General features: G+C 32.3%; 1 non-coding gene across 1 annotated transcript; it reads left to right on the top strand.

Moving 5' to 3' along the window:
• The first annotated feature begins 16,581 nt into the window (after nucleotides 1–16,581).
• Nucleotides 16,582–16,688, top strand: LOC121217400 (small nucleolar RNA R71). Its single transcript, XR_005913506.1, has one exon. It is a non-coding gene; the product is annotated as a small nucleolar RNA R71 (small nucleolar RNA).
• Nucleotides 16,689–24,583: the final 7,895 nt, after the last annotated feature.

Raw genomic sequence — 24,583 nt, 5'->3', positions numbered from 1 at the left:
ACCATCGAAGCAAAAAGAACTCTTTGATGAGTTTCTTTCCAAGCTTTTGCTTCACCGGTGATAGAAATGTTTCTATTGATTTAAATTAATATCTATTTTCACAATATTCACTTTAGAAATAAAAAGTTAAACAACTCAGGTTAAATTTAAATTATTAGAGTTAATTGCATTAGATATCTCCAAACTATCACCCTCATTGTAAATTAGTCTTTAAACTTCAAAGCATTTTAATTATATCTTTAAACAATTGATGTTATATCAATTAAGTCTTTCCATTATTAAAACCATTAATTTAACTGTTAAATGACACATCAAATTTTATGCGGTATAATTTAAAATGAAAATTTTAAAGAAAAGTAAAACATAGGCACATAACTTTCAATAGTAAAAAGTAAAAATAAAGTAAAACCGAAAAAGGAGAAAGTGAATGGTAACGTTTTTGCAGAAGCTTTGGAAATATAAAAATGAAAATTTTTACAACATCTATTTCGACAATATTCATTTCTTTTCTTTAAAAATTTCATTTTAAATTATGCACTGAAATATGATGTCTAATATAACGGTTAAATTGATGATTTTAGTAGTGGAATAACCTTATGGATATAACATTTATAGTTTGAGAATGTAATTAGAATGTTTTAAAGTTTGGGGGCTAATTTATAATAAGGGTTATTATTTGGAGATTATGATGTAATTAACTTAAAGTATTATTTAGAAATTAATGTTTTATTTATTTTTCCCCAAAAATATATAAAAATTATAAAATTATTTTAAAAATATATAAGATGTAATTTAATATTTATAAATTAACTAACAATCTTTTGGTCAAATGTAAGTTATTATATGAAAAATATTTAGCAATTTAATATATAAAATTTAAATCAATATGCTAAAGGCTTATGATAGGATAAACTAGAGTTTATTTCTCCGAGTAATGGAACATATGAGGTTCAAGACGAAATAATAACAATTAATTCACTAGTGTATTAGCACGGTATCGTATCAAGTCCTTATCAATGTTAGCCTGTCAACACAATTCAAATCTCACTAAAGGCTATGACAAGGTGACTCGTTTTCTCCATATCTCTTTCTGTTGTGCCATGTTAAATATGACTCCTATTTTCAGTCAAATTTGAAAAATAATCTTTCAGTTAAACTCTGTTTACTTCAATCAAACACTGATTAGTTTAGATTATTTTATTATTATTTGACCTATGAATTTAGCCTATAAATAGACTCTTTTACAACCTTAGAAAAATACACCTATTAGAGATTAGAACTCATAACACATTTAGAGAATTTTGTGTTTACGTTTTGAGGGTTCTTTATTTTTGGGTTTATTGGGTTTAGTCTTTATCTCCATCTTTTGTACTCTTCTTTCTTGTTATAGGCCAATTTTGGGTCGTTTATAAATTACTCGGGCCCAAATGCCCAATCATTAAACCCAAAACCCATTTACATAGAACCCTAAAACCCACCAGCTCACTACTTCTAAAACCCAACACCCAATACATTAAATCCCAAACCCCTTAAACCATCTAACCCATCCTCAGTCCAAATACATTTATATCCAAACCCATCCCCAAAACCCAACAGATTAAACCCAAAATTTTACCAAACCCAACATACATCAGCCTGTTTACCTTCAAACCCATTTACAACCATCAGCCCAATACCCATTAGCCCAATTACCCAAACCCACTTGAAACCTCAAACCCAAAACAGAAAATACCTAACCCTAGCATTCGGAGCCGAATTAGCCTCCCCACTTGCCTTCTGCCCCCAACCACCCTCTGTCACCACCACTATGGCCACCATTCCTCTGCACCTGCAAGGAGTTAAGATGAAAAGACAGTAAATAATAAAAAAGGTTTGTAAATACTATAAAAAGCTGTCAAAACAACAAATGTGGGGATTCGAGAAATTTTTGATAAAAAGAAAAAACATTCGATTCTAAAACAGCAAAAACAGAATAGCAATTCCAGTTATACGAAATCACAACTATCATACCAAATCAGAAGACCCAAGGTACTAAAATCGAAAGCTAAAAAAACCCTAAGGTGACTATTGTTTTCTGTTTTTTTTCGTTTTTGTTTATACATTCAATCTACTCTATTTATATTTATATACATAAATATATAATAAAAATAAAAATACAAAAAAATAAAAAAAGAGAGCTTTTTACCTTTTCCCGCCACCATGCACGGTGGCTGGCGCCGACGCCGGTGATGGTTTGGAAATCGGACCGGTGACCGGCCGAGGCCGGATTCCCTCCCCCTCCCCCTCTTCTCTCCTCCTTTTTTTTCTTTTTTTTCCTCACCCTGGTTTCAAATGAATTTTAAAAAAATTTGGCTTTTATAGGGACCAAAACGGTGCGTTTTGGTCTCCCGATTAAAAATGAAAAACGACGTCGTTTTGGCCACCCGACCCGTTCCAATTAGGATCCGCGTGTTTTTTAAACGGAAGGGCAATTTGCGCATTTAACCCTTCCGCTTTTTCATGCATTTACAATCAGTTTTTTTTTGCTTTTAATTCGGCCCTAAATTCTGTCGAGCTTTTCAATTTAGTCCCTGGCCATGCGCATCATTTTAAATGCTTCGGGCAAATTGCCCTTTTGGCCCCCCACAGTTTCATGCGCGTTCTAATAAGTCCTTTCCTCCTTATTTTCTTTTAAATTAGACCCAAAATTTAGTTTCCCAATTCAATTTAGTCCATTTTTTAACCTTTTTTTGTTATTCTACTTTAATTTTATTATTATTATTATTATTATTATTATTATGTTGTGTTGTTATATATATCTTTAATACATATATGAATATATTTAGGTAATATTATTAATAATTATTATTATTTCTAATGTGTCTATATTATGTATTATATTATGTATATATATATTTATACATTATATATACTTTAAATATTATATCTTATATACTATTATGTATATTTTTAGTATATATATATTTGTGAAGCATTATCAATAGTTTTATTATTATTATTATTTTTAATATATATATATATTGTGTATATATTTTAATACTACATTATATATATATTTTTATATTATGCATATATTTCAAATATTATATATTAAGTATTTCTAATATCCTTATTATTTACACCCATATACGTACGTATCTATGTAGCATGTTAATAAATTCATTTTGTATTGTTATCATTGCTAATGTATATGTATATATCATATATGTTTTATATATATTATGTATATATATTTTCAATATTATTAGTTATATTTTTATATACTATTCTATGTACATATTTCCATATCATCTTATGTATATATATTCTTAAATACTATTATATGTATATGTATATTTTTAATACCATATTGTGCATATATTATTATTACATTTGTTTTATTCCTACTATATTTATTATTAATATTAGTACATATATTTTATTGTTCTTGTATACATATTTTATATATAGTATTATTTTCATATATCCTTATAGTTATTACTATACTTATTATTTTATACTAATGTTATTATGTATTCATTTTAAAATATATATATGTATTTATGTAGTATTATCAATGTATATAATTTTTTATGTTATTAGTATTTATAATGTACCTTGTATATATTCATTGTGTATATTATATAGGTATACATTATGTATGTATTTTAGTATTACTATGTATACACTTTCCACTCTTATCATTACATATACTTTAATATATATCTAACACTATTAATATTTTAATATCAAGCTTATATCACTTTATTTCTTATATGTTTATATATATGTTTGTTCTTTTTTCGCGTTTAACAATATTGTTAGCATGTTTAGTATTACATACGTTGCTATTGTTTTAATATTATTATCATAGTTATTATTTGTTTTGATGTATTTCTAACTCTTATTTTTTTGTTTCCCGCTCACTTTATATCCTCTCATTGTTCACCGTTTCAAAAATGTTTATTCATGTTTTTATTTATTTCAATAATCAAGGTAACGTACCGGTTTAACATTAAGTCATCGATTTCATCGCTATGTTGAGTGAACATCAATCGACTCGTGTTAAAACGGTATGTCCTTCTAAAAAACCGAAAAACTAAAATTTTTTGTCTTTTCAACCGGATCACGAATAAATCTTACATTGAACTCGTATTTTTGAAAATCAAGACAACGCGTGTTTTACAATATACCAATTTTGGGCTTCGCGAGGGTGCTAATACCTTCCTCGCGCGTAACCGACTCCTGAACCTTAATTTTTCTCTGGCTTTTTGACATAGACCTAAACTCGACCTTCTTTTTGTTTTAAAAAGAAAGAAATCTAATAGGTGTCCGATCACACCTAAGGATCGGTGGCGACTCCCTTTTTATTTCAAAATCAAACTTTAGTTTTCAAGTTTTCACTAAATCGTCATAATTAGCGACCAAGCGAAATTTTACGTCGCAACAGTTCTTTTGCCATTATAGTAAAATTATCTTTGCCCGTGGTTTTTTACCCTCTTTGGAGGGTTTTTTTCACGTTAAATCTGCGTGTTCAATTTCTTAATTTATTCCGCTATTTTTCTTGTTCGTTACTTAATCAGGTCAATCTTAATAAGTGGTATCAGAGCTAGTTCAATTTTCATAGATCAGCTTATTTAGAAATGGCAACAACAAGGTTTAAAATTGAGAAGTTCGATGGTGAGACAAATTTCAATCTGTGGCAAGTTCGGATGATGGGAATTCTAGTTCAATCTGGTTTGAAAAAGGTTGTTACCGGGAAAAAGCCTGAGAATTTAAATAAAACAAAATGGGAAGAGCTTGATGAAATGGCTTTGTCTGCAATTCAGTTGTACCTCGCAAATACGGTATTGCAGGAGGTATTGATGGAGAAGACCTCATCTGCCTTGTGGAAAAGGTTAGAAACTCTTTATGCGACTAAGTCTTTAGCTAACCGTTTAGTGTTGAAACAACGTCTATTTACGTTTCGCATGAACAAAGGTGAGCTTCTTAAAGATCACATCAGTCAATTCATTACTCTTTTAAATGATTTAAAGAACGTTGAGGTTCATATTGATGATGAAAATCAAGCTATGCTATTATTGTGCTCTTTACCTTCTTTATACAAGTCTTTTAGGGAGACCCTGATTTATGGAAGAGACAAACTCTCGTTTGAAGATGTGAAGGGTCATTTGTTGAGTAGAGACAAACTCGACAATGAGCTTCATTTGGATAGCAAGACAGATAGGTAAGCTTTTGTTTTGGTAGCATCAAAGGAACGAGACAAAAGGTTTCGCTATTGTAAAAAGTTAGGTCACGTCAAAGTAGATTGGTATAAACTGTGAAATAAAAGAGCTGCTGAGAGTAACGAGGAAGATGTAGCTGGTGCTAATTTGGCCGATGAAAACGGTGATAACTTCTTATTAGTGTCAACAAGTGATAACTCCAAGCTCACGTCCGAGTGGATCCTAGATTCAGGATGTTCTTTCCATATGTGTCCCAATAGAGAATGGTTCTCCACATACAGTTCAGTTGAAGGTGGAGTTGTGCGCATGGGAAACGATTCATCTAGTAAGGTAATTGGTATTGGTACTGTTAAAATTAAGATGCACGATGGGACAATTAGGACACTCTCAGATGTCAGGTATGTACCTGATTTATGAAAGAATCTCATCTCCTTGAGTATTTTAGACTTGAAAGGATGCAGAATCAACATCAAGTTGAGCGACATTAAAGTATCTCGTGGAGCTCTTGTTTTGTTAAAAGGTAAAAGAACCAATAGTCTTTATATTCTGGAAGGTTCTATAGTGACTGGTGAAATTGGACGTCCCTCGTGCATTACGGAGTCGAAGTCAACTCGTTTGAAGCGGAGGCAACTTGGTCATAGGAGGGAAAAAGGTATGTCTGTTTCATTGAAGAGAGGTTCTCTTTTGGATGCAAGTTTTGAGTTAGGGCACTGTGTTCATGAAAATCAGACCCGGGTTAGTTTTGATTTGGCAGTGTAAAAGTCGAAGGCTAAAAGTCTTCCAGTTTCTAAGCACAAATTCAACTCAGTTAATTCCCTGCATAGTTCAAGATAGGCTCGTGGTGGGCTTTGGCAAAGATGGCGTTGTGGAAATATGAGTCAAGGTGGAGATTTGTTAAATATGACTCCTATTTTCAGTCAAATTTGAAAAATAATTTTTCAGTTAAACTCTGTTTACTTGTTTCAATCAAACACTAATTAGTTTAGATTATTTTATTATTATTTGACTTATGAATTTAGCCTATAAATAAGCTCTTTTACAATATTAGAAAAATACACCCGTTAGAGATTAGAACTCATAACACATTAAGAGAATTTTGTGTTTAAAATTTGAGGGTTCTTTGTTTTTGGGTTTTCGGGGTTTAGTCTTTATTTTCATCTTTTGTACTATTCATTCTTTTGCCATTATAGTAAAATTATATTTGCCCGTGGTTTTTTACCCTCTTTGGAGGGTTTTTTCACGTTAAATTTGTGTGTTCAATTTCTCAATTTATTCCGCTATTTTTCTTGTTCGTTACTTAATCGGGTTGATCCTAACATGCGAAAATGTTTTGCCATTAATGCTACTACAAGCAGAACAAAATACTGAGATAAAAGTCATTCATATTAGTCGGTATGCACCACAGGTGTCTCATTTGTTGTTTATTGATGACTCATTCATTTTTTTAATGCATACTTAAGCTATTGCAAAAGAACAAAAAAAGCTATTGAGCACTTATTGTCAAATTTTTGGACTGGCAATAAACCATGCCAATTTTGAGTTGTACTTAAGTAAATCTAGATGTGCTAAAAAAAGATGTTGGGTTTCCAACATTTTAGGAGTTCACATTGTGGAAAAACCAAGCAAATATTTGGGAGTTAACCTAAGCCTTATGAACAAGAAAAATAGTTTTTCCAACCGATCTTGAATCACATGTATTATAAATTAGCAAGGTGGAAAACTAAACTGCTCTTTCCAAGAGGATAGTTGGCATTTATCTAATCTACATTAGCATCTTTACCTCTTTATACCTTATATTGTGTATAGGCCCCAAAATTAATATTGAACTCTATTGACAGAATAGTACATTCTTTTTGGTGGGATCACGATCCCTACAAACAAGGATTACACCTATGTCAATGGGATGACATCTACAACTTAGTGTATTATAGAGGTCTAGGTATCTGTTGCTCCTAAATGATAAATTATACTTTTTTAGCCAACCAAGCATAGAAAATACTTACTAATCCACAAGGCCTTATGCAAATTGCTTTATTGGTAAAATATTGCATGAAACAAAATTTTTTACAAGTACAAACAAAGCGAACAAATACGTGGACCTGAAAAAGCCTTCCGCGTAGTCATGACCTTTGCTATCAAGGATTAAATATTCAAATCTAGGAGGGCAACAATGTTTCAATGGTCAATCATGGACTCATCTTAAAGCAATCTCCCATTCAAAGCTTACGAGGTTTACCTATTAGTCATTTACAATCTACAAGTCTCGTAATATGGAACTACAATATAATTTAATTTCAATTGCACAAATCTTAGGCCTTTGAACTTTTCCTCTTGGGCATTTTCCCTAATGAAAATAGGGGGTTGTTATGTATGGAAACACAACTACTCCGAGAATTTCAATGTCAAGGAAGTTTATAGGTTCTTACAACAACAACATCTTGCGAGACAACCAAGAACATATGTGCCTATCAATTGGCAAGCGTTGTGGAAGTTTAAATTACCATTTAAATTACTGTTTTTTTTGGAAACTCTACAATAACTGCCTACTAGTTAAATCAAAACTACATTACAAAATCACTAGGATTGAAATCATATTTCCGTTTTGTCGTGCTGAATCAAAAGTACTAGATCATCTATTTCGTACATACCCATTTACCCATGTAGCTTGGTTTGATCAAGCTTATGAATTCGAGTCGATTGCATTGAAAACCCATACATTACTAAATAGGTAGCACAATGGTTGAATGACTCAGTGCCAACCACATGGGCATGATTTATTCTTTACTAGAAATATAAAAGAAGGATAATTCCATACATTTCTATCTTGAGATTACAGTTTTTATGTATATATATACGATGAATTTTCAACAGAAAGGATAACTACTCATAACTAATCACCAAAATTTGGTTGAGCTTAACAACTTTTCTCAACTTACAGCAGTTACTTCTTCTGATATTCTCTCTGCATTTCCTTGTTGAAAAACTTCAAATGCAACCATATTCAACCTGTCACAAAACTGAGCAAAAGCTCCTATGGTTAATTGTAACACCCTTCACCTGGTTTGGTTGTTGGACATGAGTTATAGGATGCTACAACAATTAACAAGCATATCACGTACAATTCCGACATTAAACATTCAAATAAAAAATAAAATATTCTATTATCTGAGCATAAAATGATTTATAAGATAAATCGAGTCTCAAATAAGCTTACGAAAGCTCTTAAACCAACCCAGAATCAAATAGAGACTTAATTGATAACTTAACAAAAAGTAGGGAAATTTTAACAAAAAAGGGTCACACATTTGTGTGCCTAGGCTGTGTGAAGAACTGAAACCGAATGGAAGGGAGTCACATAGCTGTGTCACCAAGTCGTGTAACTAAATGAAGTCGTGTAGACCTAGATGCAATAATTTAAGCTTAAAGTCACACAATCGTGAACTTGGATGTGTAACAAATTGAGACTGTGTGCAAAATTTAATGACCATATGAATAGTACCACAAGGGTGTCGCATGTAAAATGGTATGTGAATTGTGCAAGTATACACGTCAAATCAAGTAATAAGATGATAAGTGAGATCATCTCCATAAGAATCAGATTAGGTATAAAAGTGGTCAAGTTATTATAACGAATTATGATTAATGTTATGACACCAAGTTAAGTATGCAGTGGTAAATTAAAGTAGTAATGTGCAAAATGTATATTGACTAATACTGAAAAATGCTAAGGCAAAACAAGAGTAAAAATGCAATGAAAATTACGAGAATACTTACGTAAATAATCTACAAGCAAATAAATAAATAACTAATAATGCTATGGCAAAGATACTACGACAAAGGATTAAGGGTCTACGTTGTTGATTTGGAAGGTTGGGATTACTAAGAATCTACCATTACTTTCATAATACCTGAGCAAAATCGTACTCAATCTACTGCTCAGAAGAAACATAAAGTGACTTGCTTCTTTTGAGAGCTAGATCTCAAGTCTGTGCCTATAGGCCTTAGCACGGTACCCTACACTACTTTGTCTTTATTCTATACAAACGCTGCTTTATGTTTAGAGTCTGCTGCAAGTTTTCAGTTGAATATTCACTTGTATCATTCAATCCAGTCCAACTAATCTAACCTTTTTAGAATTAGATTTAGTTTATGGGCATACTGCACACTCATCTATGTCTAGAAAATGTACGCAACAATTAGGAAATAAAATAATTGAATGAAACATTAGATTAAATCAAATATACGCTTCAACCATTAAAGAAAATAAAATTTTTATCATGTAATCCCAACCATATGACATTTAGCTCATGGGTTGGAAATTAAGATTCAAATTAAAAATAACACCCAACATTGTTTCAATCAAATAAATTCACGAGAGAACATCTTAAGAAATAATGAAAGAACTTAAAAAGATGGTTGTCGCCAATACAATCCACAATCCTGCAGCATAGTTGTAACACCCCCTAACCCTTTTCCGGTATCGGAATAGGATTACAGAGCATTACCAGTCATTATAGTTTAAAACATAAATCATATAAAATTAATTATTATACAGTTAAGTAATTTATCTTATTGACCCTTTTATGGACATTCAAGGCTCAAAGAAGATGTTAAGAACAAATCGAAACCCAATCAGAAGCTTATAAAAATTTTTGTAAAATTTCTAAAAGTTCCTTTGATGAATAGTACCACACGCCCGTGTGGTTTGAGGACACGCCCGTTTGTTCCTAAGACATGCCTGTGTTGTCACCCCGTGTGACTCACACGGCTTGGACACGCCCGTGTCCTTTACCCGTGTACTTCTCTGACTTATTACTTATGAAAAAACTAGTTTCAAACGACCAAGACACACGCCCGTGTGCTTAGCCCGTGTGGAATTAATTTCAGTTCGAATCTAGTGCAATTTTCACACGGCCAAGCACATGCCTGTGTGCTGTAACCGTGTGCTTCACACGGCTGAGACACACGCTCGTGTCTTTGCCTGTGTGGCCATACCTGAGCATTCTGTTTTCATTAATTAATATGCAGGGGACACACGGACTAATCACATACCCGTGTATAAGCCGTGTGTCTCACATGGTTTGATCACACGCCTGTGTGCCAGGCCGTGTGGACTCAAAATGAACCTTATAGTTTAAGATTTCCAACCCTGCAAGCTTTGAATAACAAGTAACTTAAAATCCAATCTTTCAACCAATCCAAAAACATGATTAAATACATCTAATACACATTAAAACCACCAGTATAACGATCTAACTCATGTGTTTCAGTAACTATTTAACATAGAATTTCCAAACATTATACTTAACACTATCTAAAATAAACTATATAAAACACCATGTTATAAACATCAATTGTGCATATATGGAATAATCATTATCATCTTTACACTAATAACATTCTCACTAATAATAACTTCAAAAGACAACTTAAGTACATGCCATTTCTCAAAATAAGGTACATCACCAAGTATTTGAGTTCGGGTAGTCTTGGATGCTGAGTTGTCAGTTGTTTTTGTACCTAACCTGCGCACGGAAACAAACCGTACGCTAAGTATACACTCAGTGGTATTTCTATAAACCAACACTTAAAGTAAATATTCACTTGAAAAAACATTTAAACTAAAGATTTCAAATCTTATAGCAATATTGATATTCACAATCCATTCTCAAAGGTCACTCAATTCAATGCATCATTAATCAATATCACTAGTTATCCAGTACAGTGATACGATCGTTCAGTTGTTCAATACAGTAGTTTACCCCTATTAACGTAACTCAGACCTTGGTGGATACATAGATCCAACCAATACATTAGTACGGTACATTGTGCCTCATCGGCTTTGCAGAAGTAAACAGTAGCAGTATGATACATAGTACCTCATCGGATTAAACTGAAGCAACAGAAACAGTATGACACACAAAGTGCCTCATTAACAGTATAACACTATTAGTGCCTTATCGACTCAAGGTCGAAGTATCCCTGTACACTTCCAATCCTATGGCATGCCAATTATATCCAACCTAGCCTGACACTATTAATAGGGTATTCATTTCACTAAAAATTTTCAGATAACAGTCAATATACATTTCAATTCAAATACTCACAACTCAATTCGATTCAATACAGTAATAGCAATACTTACCTCTATACAACTTACCATATATATTTATAAAAAAATGCAATAATAATTATTAAGTTTGGTTTATAGAAATGCAAGCCATAAATTTTTTGGATTACTCCTCGTCAACCTTTTCTTTTCCTTTCTTTGTCGATGCCTCTGGTACTACGTTAGCTACGGAAATTAAACAATTTATACTATTAATACAATATCAATTCACAGTAAATAATTGAATTTCTATTCAATTTAATCCTAATTAACTCATTTACTTTTTCTTACTTCATTTCTATTCAATTTCTTATCATATTCACCTTAACCATTAAATATTCATGATAAAACCCTAATCTCAAGTTACTTTCACTTTAGTCCCTCAAGCATAAAAATTACAGCTTCTTTTACAATTTAATCCTTTAATCAATTCAAACTTGATATTTATTCAATTAAATCCCTAATTCAATAATTTGTTCAACATAACCTATGTCTAAAAATCATCTAACTTTCTAAATTTCCACTTACATCAAGTAATATTTTCTCTAGAACTCCAAAAACATCAAAATTACAAGAAAATAGACTAAATTGACTTACCAAATTAAGCTTCAAGCTTCAAAACCTTAAATTTCCCATTACTTTTTCTTTCCTTCTTTCCTTCCCCAATTTCATTTCTTTCCCTGTTATATTTCTTTGCTTTATTTCCTTATTTCTTTTATTTTATTTTATGCTTTATTTTATTATTATATTATATTTTAGTAATAATTATTATTTACTTAAATAATAAGTAAATACATACATATATTACAAATGTATGTATAATACTTTTTACACTTGTATTTAATTTTTACCATACATTTGGCACTTATGGTTTAATTGCTAGTTTAATCCTTCAACTTTCTTGATTCTATAATTCAACTTTTACACTTTATTCAATCTAGTCCTTATACTAAATTAACATTAATTCAAGCTAATCCACTTAACTAAAATCTAATTAATCACTTAACTAACTTCGTAAGTATTTCTAATAAATATTTACGAACCCAATCTTTGAAAATAGTGAACCAGATACACGATTTTTTGATACCCCTAAGTTTCGGGTCATTACAATAGTATCCTGTGGTGGTTGAGAAGGACTACCTTCGATTTCCTCCTTTCGAATCTACTCAGCCGCTACCCTTTATTGTTGCCTCCAGATCTCCACACCCTTTAGGGTTTCCTCTTTTTTCTTTTTATAAGCTTTTTCCCTAGGATAAATTCAACAGCTCCTGATATCTTCTCATATTTTTTAAGCAAATTTTTTTGGTACAAGTCGAGTTGGGCTAAAACTGTTATGCATTGAGTGTTGACTAGGTCTTCCTGGAATTGCCACGACATCTGTGTTGGCAAACTGTCCAACCTTTTGCCACGACAAACCTTCATTCCTTTATTTCTTTCTCTGCATCCCTTACCTGCCAATTACTACAAAACAAATCCTTCCCGCAAACAAGTAAAAGTAACATATAATAACATTTAAGCACAATCCAATCTTCTTAATATAATGCAATGAAAATTACGAATGGAATGTCCTAAAATTGCAATTAAATTTACTTAAGTACAGACAATTGATCCAGGTTAAAGGCATGAATTATAACTCTTTATCACACCCCCAAACCTGAGTTATTGCTTGTCATCAAGCAAGATATGCATGAATGCATGAACGTAAGAATTGTCATAAGAAAATAATCACCTTTGTATTGTTAGACCATTAAGAGAGCATTTTGTACTTTAGTTCTCAGCAATCTTCTATGTCTAAAAATTTGATCAAGTTTCATAAGCTTATTTAGAAAAGGCAGTGCAGAAAATATTCCTTTAAAAGAAAGAAAAATCCTAAGCATTCATGCAATTTTCACTATAGCAAGTATCTCCTAATTTAGCTAACCAAGTTTTAATCTTTTCTTTTTTTTTTCTTTTTTCCTTTTTCATCTGGCCTTATACATACTCAATTACATAAATATCCATTTATTATGCCTATTTTTTACTAAGGGATTCAGCTCGTCACATGATTCTTTTGCTTGACAATTACAATAGAGCATACACTAAATTGTCGAATACTCAATCTTATCACAATTTGAATACCTACTCATGAAGCTAAGGCTTTTGACTAAAAAGATAGATGGAGTAAACTACTACCTCCTTAGCTACCTAGCCAGTTACTACAGTGGAATGCCCCTGATTTTATTTTCTTTATTACATACACTTACTTGTACTCACATTTCTAGTCAACAACACGATGGAACAAACAAAGTGGTGCTGACTTACTTGGCAATTCTAAGCATTGGAATATTTGATGGCATTTTTTCCTTGAATTTTCTTAAACATTACCACTTTATTCATGATTGAGTATTGCCATTGTACTAAATTTAGCTTTAAGAATATCTAAGTTTATTAAAAGAAACTTACTATAGATCACTTGTAATTGCAATTAGGGCATTTTGGTTTTAGGGATCAATTTACAAGTAAACTATCCTAAGCTAAAATTACCTAATCCACTGTCACAACTTTCTAAGTTTATTGAAGAATTGAGCTCCTTATCGAACATTATGGACAAAAACACACTCATCATAGTCTAAACAATTCCTGGCAGTCATGTGTGCCATGGTAAAATGAATGACAAATGAACAAAAAATACTAAAACAACATGCCCAACTAAATATCTAATGTAGTTTAGATGCACAATACACCCCCAAACCTAAAGGATGCATTATCCTTAATGCATGTATAAATATGAATCATGAATGCAAGAACATATATATGTACACAATGAGATGTAATAAAGGGTGAAAAACTTCCCAAGCTTGGAACTGAATGGTGGTACTTTAATTACGATGAATGGTTTTTATTACACTCATATTATAACGCATCGGCCTTTTAAGTAAATTAAGTGGTACATCCTTCACTTCATTATCAAATTTGGTGAGTTCATCAATAATCCAATCGATCTCACAATCATGTTTAGTCATCGGTTTAGTAGAATGAGGTGGAACAACCGCAATGTTGTCCATTGGTGGTACAATTGAGAGATTTACTTCCTCTTCGTCCTCATGGTCAGTCTCAATACTGACAGACTTTGTTTTCTTTGGTTCTTCCTCTAGTGCTTTGGGTGCATTCTCTTTATTGGTAGGATTCGTCTCAAAGGCTTTGCGTCATTGACCCATTCCCTTTCTGTAGTTTATTAAACAAATGAAATGAAATAACTAAGAGAAATTTAAATTGACAAAATGATATAAAAATAAAAAGAATTTTCAAGATGTTGAAGTTAAACATCTCAAAGATCAATGGACTGTTTGTCTCGCTCTACATGAGCACCTAGTAGTGCTTCAAGCATTATCAATTAACTTTAAATATGCCCTCCGTTTTCATGTCATTGACATCAACAATCCATTCAAATATACATGAACTACCAAACATTTTTCCTCAAAATTGAAAGGTCTATTTTGCTCTAGCAAAGTGCATAAGGGTCTCGGCTTAAATGAATATTTATCACTATTAGAATTGCTTTGGCAAAATCTCATGAACTCTTCCTCCATTGCTGCTCCTATCAAGTCAATGTCATGACATTCTTCATTCTCATTAGCACATTTCAGCGTATTAAATACATCAAAAGTAACTTTTGATCATTTACCCTCATAGTCAACTCACATTTCTGTACATCAAGTAAAATCCTTCCAGTAGTAAGAAAATGTTTCCAAGAATAATTGACACATCTTGGTCAGCTTCACATTCTAAAATAAGGAAATCCGTAGCAAAGATAAATTTATCTACTCTTACCAACACATCTTCAATTTTACCCTCCAGATGTGCATAGGATTGGTCAGCCAGTTGCAACGTAACTGTAGTAGGTTTTGCTTTTCCAATTCCAAGCTTCTTGAAAATAGATAGATGCATTAGATTTATACTTGCTCTCAAATCACATAACGCCTTACCAACATAATAATTTCCAATTAAACATGGGATAGTGAAACTCCCTGTGTCTTTCAACTTTGGAGGTAATTTATTCATCAACATTGTTGTGTACCCTTCAGTGAGAGCAACCGTTTCAAATTCTCTCGATTTATACTTCTTTGAAAATATATCTTTCATAAATTTCACATAATTAGACAGCTACTCCAAAGCTTCTACTAATAATATATTAATATGGAGTTGCTTCAAGACCTCCAAAAATCTTTTGAATTGAACATCTTGTTTAGAATTTTGGAATCACTGAGGAAAAGGTGGAGGTGGTCATCCTTTAGGTTACTGATATTATTTTTTCGTAGCATTTTCGATGACAACATGATCTGATTCTGCCATAGCATTTTGCTGCTTACCTTTTTTAGGTTCAGTATGTTTTTCAGATGACTTTGGAATCTTTACATGGTTGTTATTCGAATTATCCTTTCCTGTCGTGGCATCTTAAGCAAAGTCATCAAGTCAAGTTTCACTTCTAAGAGTGACGGCCTTATGCTATTCCTTCCCTTGTGATCTTAAATTCTCGGTATCACTTGGAAAAATTCCTTGTGGCATCGAATTCAAAGCATTTGCTATCTGCCTCACTTGATTCTCAAAAGCTCAGAGGGAAGCAGCTTGACTCTGAATTACAACATCATTCTTGACCATATATTCCTTTAGCAAGGCTTCAATAGATGATGATGATGATGATGATGATGATGATGAAGTCGATGATTGACCTTGTTGGACATTTTGCCTTGGCATAGGTTAAGTATAACCAGGCGGTGCACTATTGGCATTTTATCTCACAACATTGTTTAGATTCCTCACACCTTGATTATTCAACTAAAATTTTGATGCTACTGCCACCCTAGATTGTAAGTGTTGGAATAGGGGTTATTATCCTGGTTAAAATTACCCATGTAGTACACAAATGCTGGATTTGCTGGGAATTCGTAAAAAACATGGTCTTCACAATAATAAACACATGATAGTTTGACTGATTTCATCTCTTAGACTGCAGTAGTCCTTTTCATTATTTTGATCATATTAGCTAAAGAAGATACTTGAGTTGTCAATGAAGTGATTGCATCAAGCTCCATAGTACCAACAGCTCTCTTGCCCGTCCTGACTCTTGTGGTTGGATATTGATAATCATTGTTGGTAATCTTTTCCAAAATCTCATATGCTTTATTATAGGATTTATCCAACAATGTACCATTGGCGGAAGCATCAACTACCATCCTCGTATGTGTATTGAACCCATTATAGAATATCTCCATCTAAGTCTAGTGTTGAAATCCATACATCGAACATTTCTGAAGTAATTCTTTAAATCGTTCCCAAGCTTCATATAATGTTTCATCCTCTAATTATCAAAAGGATGTGATGTCATTTCTAAGCTTGACATTCATATTTGGTGGATTATACCGTAGCAAAAACCTCTAACAAATATAATTCCATGATACCATTGTTCCTAACGGCAAAGCATTCAGCCATGCCCTCGCACAATCTCTTAATAAATATGGAAATAGTAAGTCGCAGAGTGTTTTCGGGAACACCTTATTGTCTAAACGAGTCACAAACCTCTAGAAAAAGTTTTAAATGTAGTCTTGGATCTTCAGTGAGTAATTTACCAAAATGTCTTACTGTTTGCAACATCTAAAACATTAACGGTTTTAGCTCAAACTACTGAGCCTATATTTGTGGTGTGACTGTCCCTAGATTCAAGTCATCCAAAATTGGCACAACATGCTCTTGAATTGGTCTATCTCGGTCGTCTATCACCCTACAAACATGAGGATTAGTGCCCTAACCATTAAAATTATCATTCATACCTGGTATCACCCTATGTATATGAGGATAAGCATCTTGACCATTCAGATTATCATTGAGACTAGGATTATTCCTGTTCCTGGCCATTTTTCGTAGTTAGCAGGAATGCCTCTTCTCATGCACTGATAGTAAACATGTAGAAATTAAATTAAACTAAGTTAAATAAAACTAATGGAATTAAGTAAAATAACACAACCAAATTTCACCAAATTGTCGATCCCTAACAACAGTGCTAAAAACTTGTTGTGTGTGAAATGGTATGCGAATTGTGTAAGTATACAGGTCAAATCAAGTAATAAAATGGTAAGTGATATCGTTTCCATAGGGATCGAATTAAGTATAAAAGTGGTCAAGTTATTATAACGAATTATGATTAATGTTATGAAAAAACCAAGTTAAGCATGCAGTGGTAAATTAAAGTAGTAAGGATATGTGCAAAATATGTATTGATTAATACTACAAATTGCTAAGGCAAAGCAAGAGTAAAAATGTAATGGAAAGTACGAGAATAATTACGTAAATAATCTACAAGAGAATAAATAAATAACTAAGAATGCTATGGAAAAGATACTATGGCAAAAGATTAAGGGACTACGATGTTGATTTGGAAAGTTGGAATTACTAAGAATCTGCCCTTATTTTCAGTAATGCCTCAGTAAATCATACTCAATCTATTGCTCAGAAGAGACCTAAAGTGACCTGCTTCTTTCGAGAGTTAGATCTCAAGTTACCTAGCATATGTTTATAAGCCTTAGCACGGTACCCTGCACTACTTTGTCTTCATTCTATACAAACGTTGCTCTATGTCTAGAGTCAGATGCAAGTATTCGGTCGAATACGTACTTGTATCATTTAATTCCAATCTAACTAATCTAACCTTTTCAGAATCAGATTTAGTTTATGGGCATATTGCACACTCATCTATGTCTAGAGAATGTACGCAACAATTGAGAAATAAAAATAATTGAGTGAAACAGTAGATTAAATCAAATATATGTTATAACCTTTAGTGAAAATAAAAATTTCATCATGTAATCCCAACCCTATGAGATTTAGCTCATGGGTTGACAATTAAAATTCAAGTTCAAAATAACACCCAACATCCTTTCGATCAAATCAATTCATGGGAGAACAAATTAAGAAATAATGGAAGAACTTAGAAAGATGGTTTTCGCCAAGTCAATCCACAATCCAGGAGCACAGTATCATGTGGTGACTGAGAGGGACTGCCTTCGATTTCTTCATTTCATCTCTACTCAGTCGCTACCCTCTATTGTTGCCTCCAGATCTCCACACCCTTTAGGGTTTCCTCTTTTGGATTTTTATAAGTTTTTTCCCTAGGGTAAATCCAACAGCCCCTAACATCTTATCCTATTTTTAGGCAAATTTTTCTGGTACAAGTAGTGTTGGGCTAAAACTGTTATGCGTTGAGTGTTGAGTCGGTCTTCCTGGAATTACCATGGCATCTGTGTTGGCAAATTGTCCAACCTTTTGCCATGACAAACCTTCATTCCTTTAAGCACATCCTAGAATTGACTTGGTCTTTCTCCGCATCCTGCACCTGCTAATTACTACCAAACAAATCCTTTCCGCAAACAAGTAAAAGTAACATATAATAACTTTTAAGCACAGTCCAATCTTCCTAATTTAATGCAATGAAAATTAAGAATGGAGTGTCCTAAAAATGAAACTAAATTTACTTAAGTATAGACAATTGACCCAGTCTAAAGGCATAAATTGTAACTGTAACACCCCTAACCCGAATTCATTGTCGGAATAGGGTTACGGAGCATTACCGGAGATTACAAATCAAACAGACATAAATTTCATATCATAACAATATTCATATCAAAACCAATTCAAAATATACATATTGTCCCTTATACAAGCCCTCGAGGCCCTAAATATGCGTTAGAAACAAGTCGGGAATAAATTGGAAACTTAGAAAATTTTTCGGAAACATTTAAAATTTTCAACACTGCAAGGGTCATACGGCCGTGTGGCTAGGCCGTGTGACTTAAATGGTCAAGTGACACGCCCGTGTCTTAAGCCGTGTGGACATTTGAAATAGGGACACACGGCCGTGTCCTAGCCCATGCCCGTGCCCGTGTGACTCAACCCGTGTGACTCACTGACTTGTGCCACACGGCCAAGCTACACATCCGTGTGCCAGGCCGTGTAAACATACTGACTTGTACCCTTAAGAAGCTACAGGGGACACACAGCCGTGTCACCTGGCCGTGTGTCACACACAGCTGAGACACACTCCCGTGTCTCTACCCGTGTGGACAAAAATAGGTCATTTTCCAAGCCACATTTCTTACCCAATTTGTCACCAACCAAAAACTCAATATTATGCACATCAACAAGCCATAACAAGGCATCCAAAACAAGCTAAAATCAAGTCTTAAAGATGTAATATTTCACATACAACCAATATGCCTTTAGGCACCTCAAATGACAATATTCAAACATGTATTTTCATATATATAATTTAACAAAATAAACCATAAATTTACCAAGCTAATTTGCATTATTTCAAACCAAATCACTTATCTACCAAAATATACCATTTGGTGCCAAAAATGCATTTCAAATACTAACATATTTAGACATATATATAACTTACATATCAAGGTATCAATTCATCACCAATTCTTCACATCACAAACACATGTACAAAATGCACATTTAGCTAACATTTTATCTTTCACTATACAACCATAAACCAACCACACATCAACCATATAAGACAAATATGCACAAACTAAAATGTGCCAAAACACAAGACAAAAAAGTGGCTAATCTCAACAAAATACATATAACCCAACTTTAGCCAAAAAACCTATACATGTCATTAAAACCGAAAATAACCAACCAAAAGTACTGAATAAGCCGATAGATAGTGTGATATAGCTCTGACAAGTTTCCAACCAAACTAGCTTCCGAATCACTATAAAATAAAATAAAAACACAAAGTAAGCATTTAAGCTTAGTAAGTTTGTATAACATATAATTTAACTTACCATTTAACCACAATTTAGGTAAGTAAATATAACATATCCCAACCAATTTGACCAAAAGCCTAAACACTTGCTCACCAACATATTAGCCATGTAAATCCCATATAAAATCCAATACACATGGATAAATTCAACAAGTAATCACATTCCACATACATGTGTTATTCATTTCATATATCAATGTATCATGTAACATCACTTTCATATGTTTCATGTAAATACATGTAATAGATCATATCAAACTCATATAATCTCGTAACAGAACTATGTCCATTGAACCATTTAGAATATCATTGGATACACGGGTAGTACACACGAGGTGTACTGAACTATAATCCGTCAATTCCTGTACATGTATGCTCATACGAGCTCTGAATTGGTATGCTTTTACGAGCTATAAACGGTAAGATCCTCTGAGTTGAATAATGGTAAGCTCATGCGAGCTGAGTATCGGTAAGCTCATACAAACTGAAATCGGTAACCCTAATGACATGTCATTTGTATCTTACGAATTCCTAAGGTTCAAACGGGGTTCGGTTGTCGTCGTACGTTATCGGATATACAATCGGTATTCATTCATGGAAATTAATCAACTCACAAACATATAATTCAATTTAAAACATATAAATGTACAATTTAATTACACAAACCTACCTCAACGAGTATACGTAGATACGGAGGCGATTAATCTGAGATTTTTCGTTTGCCCCGATCTAACTCCGCACGAGGTCTAACTTGATCTATACGGATAAATTTAACTTAGTTTAATATTTTTCACATTCAATTTGGTCCAACATTTAATTTTGAAAAAAGTACTATTTTACCCTTATACTTTTAATTCTTTGCAAATCAGTCCTAAGGCTTGAAAAATGAAATTCATGCAATTTTTCCTTTACCCAAGCCTAGCCGATTTCTATTCATACTAATAAAAGCCCATATTTTTCACCAATTCACAAATTTACCATATAATATATTTCTATTTTTCAACTTAGTCCTTCTTTGACAAATTCACTAAAAATTCCTTAACAAAAGTTGTTTATCTAGCAACAACCATTCATTTTCTATCATCAAACTTCAAAAATAACATATATTCATTAATGATAAAACCCTAATATTTTAACAATTTCACAAATTAGTCCATAGGCTAGCTAGATTAAGCTACAACGATCCTAAAAACATAGAAATCATCAAAAACGGGACAAAAATCACTTACCGATTGAACACACAAGCTTGGTCGAATGCTAGGGATGAAAAATGGCTTCTTTTTGCTTAAAATCAGTTGAGGAAGATGATACTAAATGATATTTTAATTTGTTTTTAATTATTATAACCTTAATTACTTAATTACCTATTTAACCTTTTAAAACATTAATAATTACAAAATTGCCAAGACATTATCATCCACTAACATACTAATGGTCTAATTACCACTTAAGGACCTCCAATTTTAAGTTCCATAGCTATTTAATACCTTTAGTTATTAGAACTCAACTTTTGCACTTTACGTGATTTAGTCCTTTATAATAAATTGAACATGTAAATGGTAAAATTTCTTAATGAAATTTTAATACGGTATTTCTATCATATTGTAGGAAATAAAATAATAAAAAAATAAATTTTCTGACCTTGGATTTGTGGTCCCAAAATCACTGTTCTGATTTCACTGAAAACGGGCTGCTACAGTAACTCCTTTCAAAAGTTATCAACGGGCGTGTGGCCAACCCATGTAAATTTTTTGTAACTGTGTGGTGTACATGTTAATTAAATTCTAAGGAGCACACGGCCGTATCACTAGCCCGTGTGAGGGCACAGAACCGTATGTCAAACTGTGTAGAGCGTAGATAAGTCTTTAAATGCATAATTCAAACCAACCATTAAGGGACCTATAATGCACATATAAATAATGTAATACGTCTTCAAAACATCTACATTTCATACCATAATCACAACTTATAACATAACCCTAAATGCCTAACTAGTATGCCACAATTGACACCGCAATACAACAACTTACAACGAAACCATTCACTATCAAACATACCATAATATCCATACTTAAACTTTCATCACATAATAATCATTTCTAAGTGCCAAAATTCATCAAGCAAGTTTACCGTATTAACTAAAGCTTGTATACCATTTCATGCCACAACTAACCAAAACAACATTAAAGCTTAGAAACATTACACATAAACCACATTAAAATGATCCAAAAGATAAATTTTCAACTTCAAATTATATAAACATTTACACTTATTTACATGCCACTTATTATCGGGCCAAAATGTCCAAAAGTCTACCAAAGGGATTTGTGGATAGTGTGAGCTCCGAAAATAATCCAATAGATAAGACGATTTTCAACAATTTAAAAGGAAGAAAAATGAAACAAAGGTAAGCTTACTTAAAGTTTAGTAAGTTTGTAACACCCCCTAATCCCAAACCGTCGTCGAAACAGGGTTACAGAGCATTACCAGACCTATCGGAAAATTTACAATTAATTAAAAATAAATGACATACATATCTTGATTTAATTATAAAGTCCCTATAGTGGATCCTCGAGGTCCAAATCATACGTTAGAATCGAATCGGGACTTGTTCGGGTACTCTAAATTTTTTTGTGCAAACTCAATATTACCCCTTTATAAATATCTAACCTTCCTTGCAAATTCAAATCGAGACCAGTCCAAACAAATCAATTCATGAATTTATACACCTCTAATTATAACAAACTAATAATATAAAGTTCTAACATTTTTATGTTTATAATAATCTAACATAAGATGTCAAATAATTGCCCAAAGCTATGATATAGACTATGTTTAAGACATATGTAATTGTATGGAACAACCATTACCATCATTTATCATTAATATTTATGTATCAAAATAACAATAAATTACAACCTAGGTACCTGCCATTTTCAAAAGAGAAAATACATCACCACGTATTTGAGTTCGGGATTGACTTGGATGCTGAGTCGTTAGTCACTTTTGTACCTAACCTGCACACAAAAATAAACCGTACGCTGAGTATGCACTCAGTGGTATTTTTATAAACCAACACTTAAATAATTATAAAATACATATATAACACTATTCAAGTTCAATGACTATTCAAATATTCACCTTTCAATCCAATGCTCTATTTTATTTCAAACTTAGTATCAATCATTATTTTTCAATAACAATTATTTGTTTATTGTTATTCAATAACAATCAGTTATTCAGTATCAAACAATCAATAACAATCAGTTATTCAATCCAGTAATACAGTTATTCAGTGTAATAGTTTACCCCTATTAACAAAACTCGGACTTAGACGGATACACAGATCCAACCAACACACCAGTACGGAACTCAGTGCCTCATCGACTTTGCCGAAGTAAACAGTAATAGTACGGTACTTAGTACCTCATCAGATTAAACCGAAGTAATAGTAACAGTACGACACACAAGGTGCCTCATTGACTCGAAGTCGAAGCAATAGTACGACACTTATAGTGCCTCATCAACTCAAGGTCGAAGTATCCCTGAACACTTCCAACCCTATGGCATGCCAACTATATCCGACTCAGCCCGATACAGTTAATAGGGTATTCAATTCATTTCTTAATTCACAATAATTAATCATTTCAATATCCATTTCACAATAATTACATATTCACATACATTCAATTCAATATCAAAATACTAATACTTACCTTAATATCTTTCCATACACATATAATAATAAAAACAACAATTTAAATGTTAAGTTCGGTCTATAGAAATACAAACCGTAATTCTCGGATTACTCTTCGTCAACCTTCTCTTTTCCTTTCTTTGTCAATGTCTCGAGTTCTTTGTTAGCTACAAAAATAAAAATAAAAATAATTTATACTATTAATACAACACTAATTTATATTGAATAATTGAATTTTTATTAAATTTCTACCTTACTTTCAATTAGGTCCTTACTAACTTATTCACTTTACTAACTTAATTTATACTTCATTCTTATTCAAATTCTTATCAAATTCAACCTAACTATCAAGTGTTTATAATAAAACCCTAATTTAAAACTTTTTTCAATTTAATCCCTCAATCACAAAACTTATAGCTTCTTTTACAATTTAATCCATTTATCAATCCTAACTTGAAATTCGTTCAATTAAATCCCTAATTCAACAATTTATTCAACATGAACCATGCTTAAAAACTCTAAGAACTTCCAAAATTTCAACTTAAATTTAACAAAACTTTGTTCTAGAACTCCTAAAATATCAAAATTAAGTAAAAATGACTTAATTGACTTACCTTTTAAAGCTTTAAAACCTTAAACCCTAATTTTTCCTTTTATTTTTCTTCCTTCTTTCTTTTCCCGCTCTATTTCGAATGCTTTCGGTTTCTTTTTATGTTTTGTTTCTCTTTTATTTGTTTATTAATTTAATATAATAATAATAG

The sequence above is a fragment of the Gossypium hirsutum genome, chromosome A02 (genome assembly GCF_007990345.1).
Source record: "Gossypium hirsutum isolate 1008001.06 chromosome A02, Gossypium_hirsutum_v2.1, whole genome shotgun sequence".
In the NCBI taxonomy this organism is placed as follows: Eukaryota; Viridiplantae; Streptophyta; class Magnoliopsida; order Malvales; family Malvaceae; genus Gossypium; species Gossypium hirsutum.
Note: the sequence above shows the minus strand (reverse complement) of the source record. Positions and strands in the feature narration are given on the sequence as shown.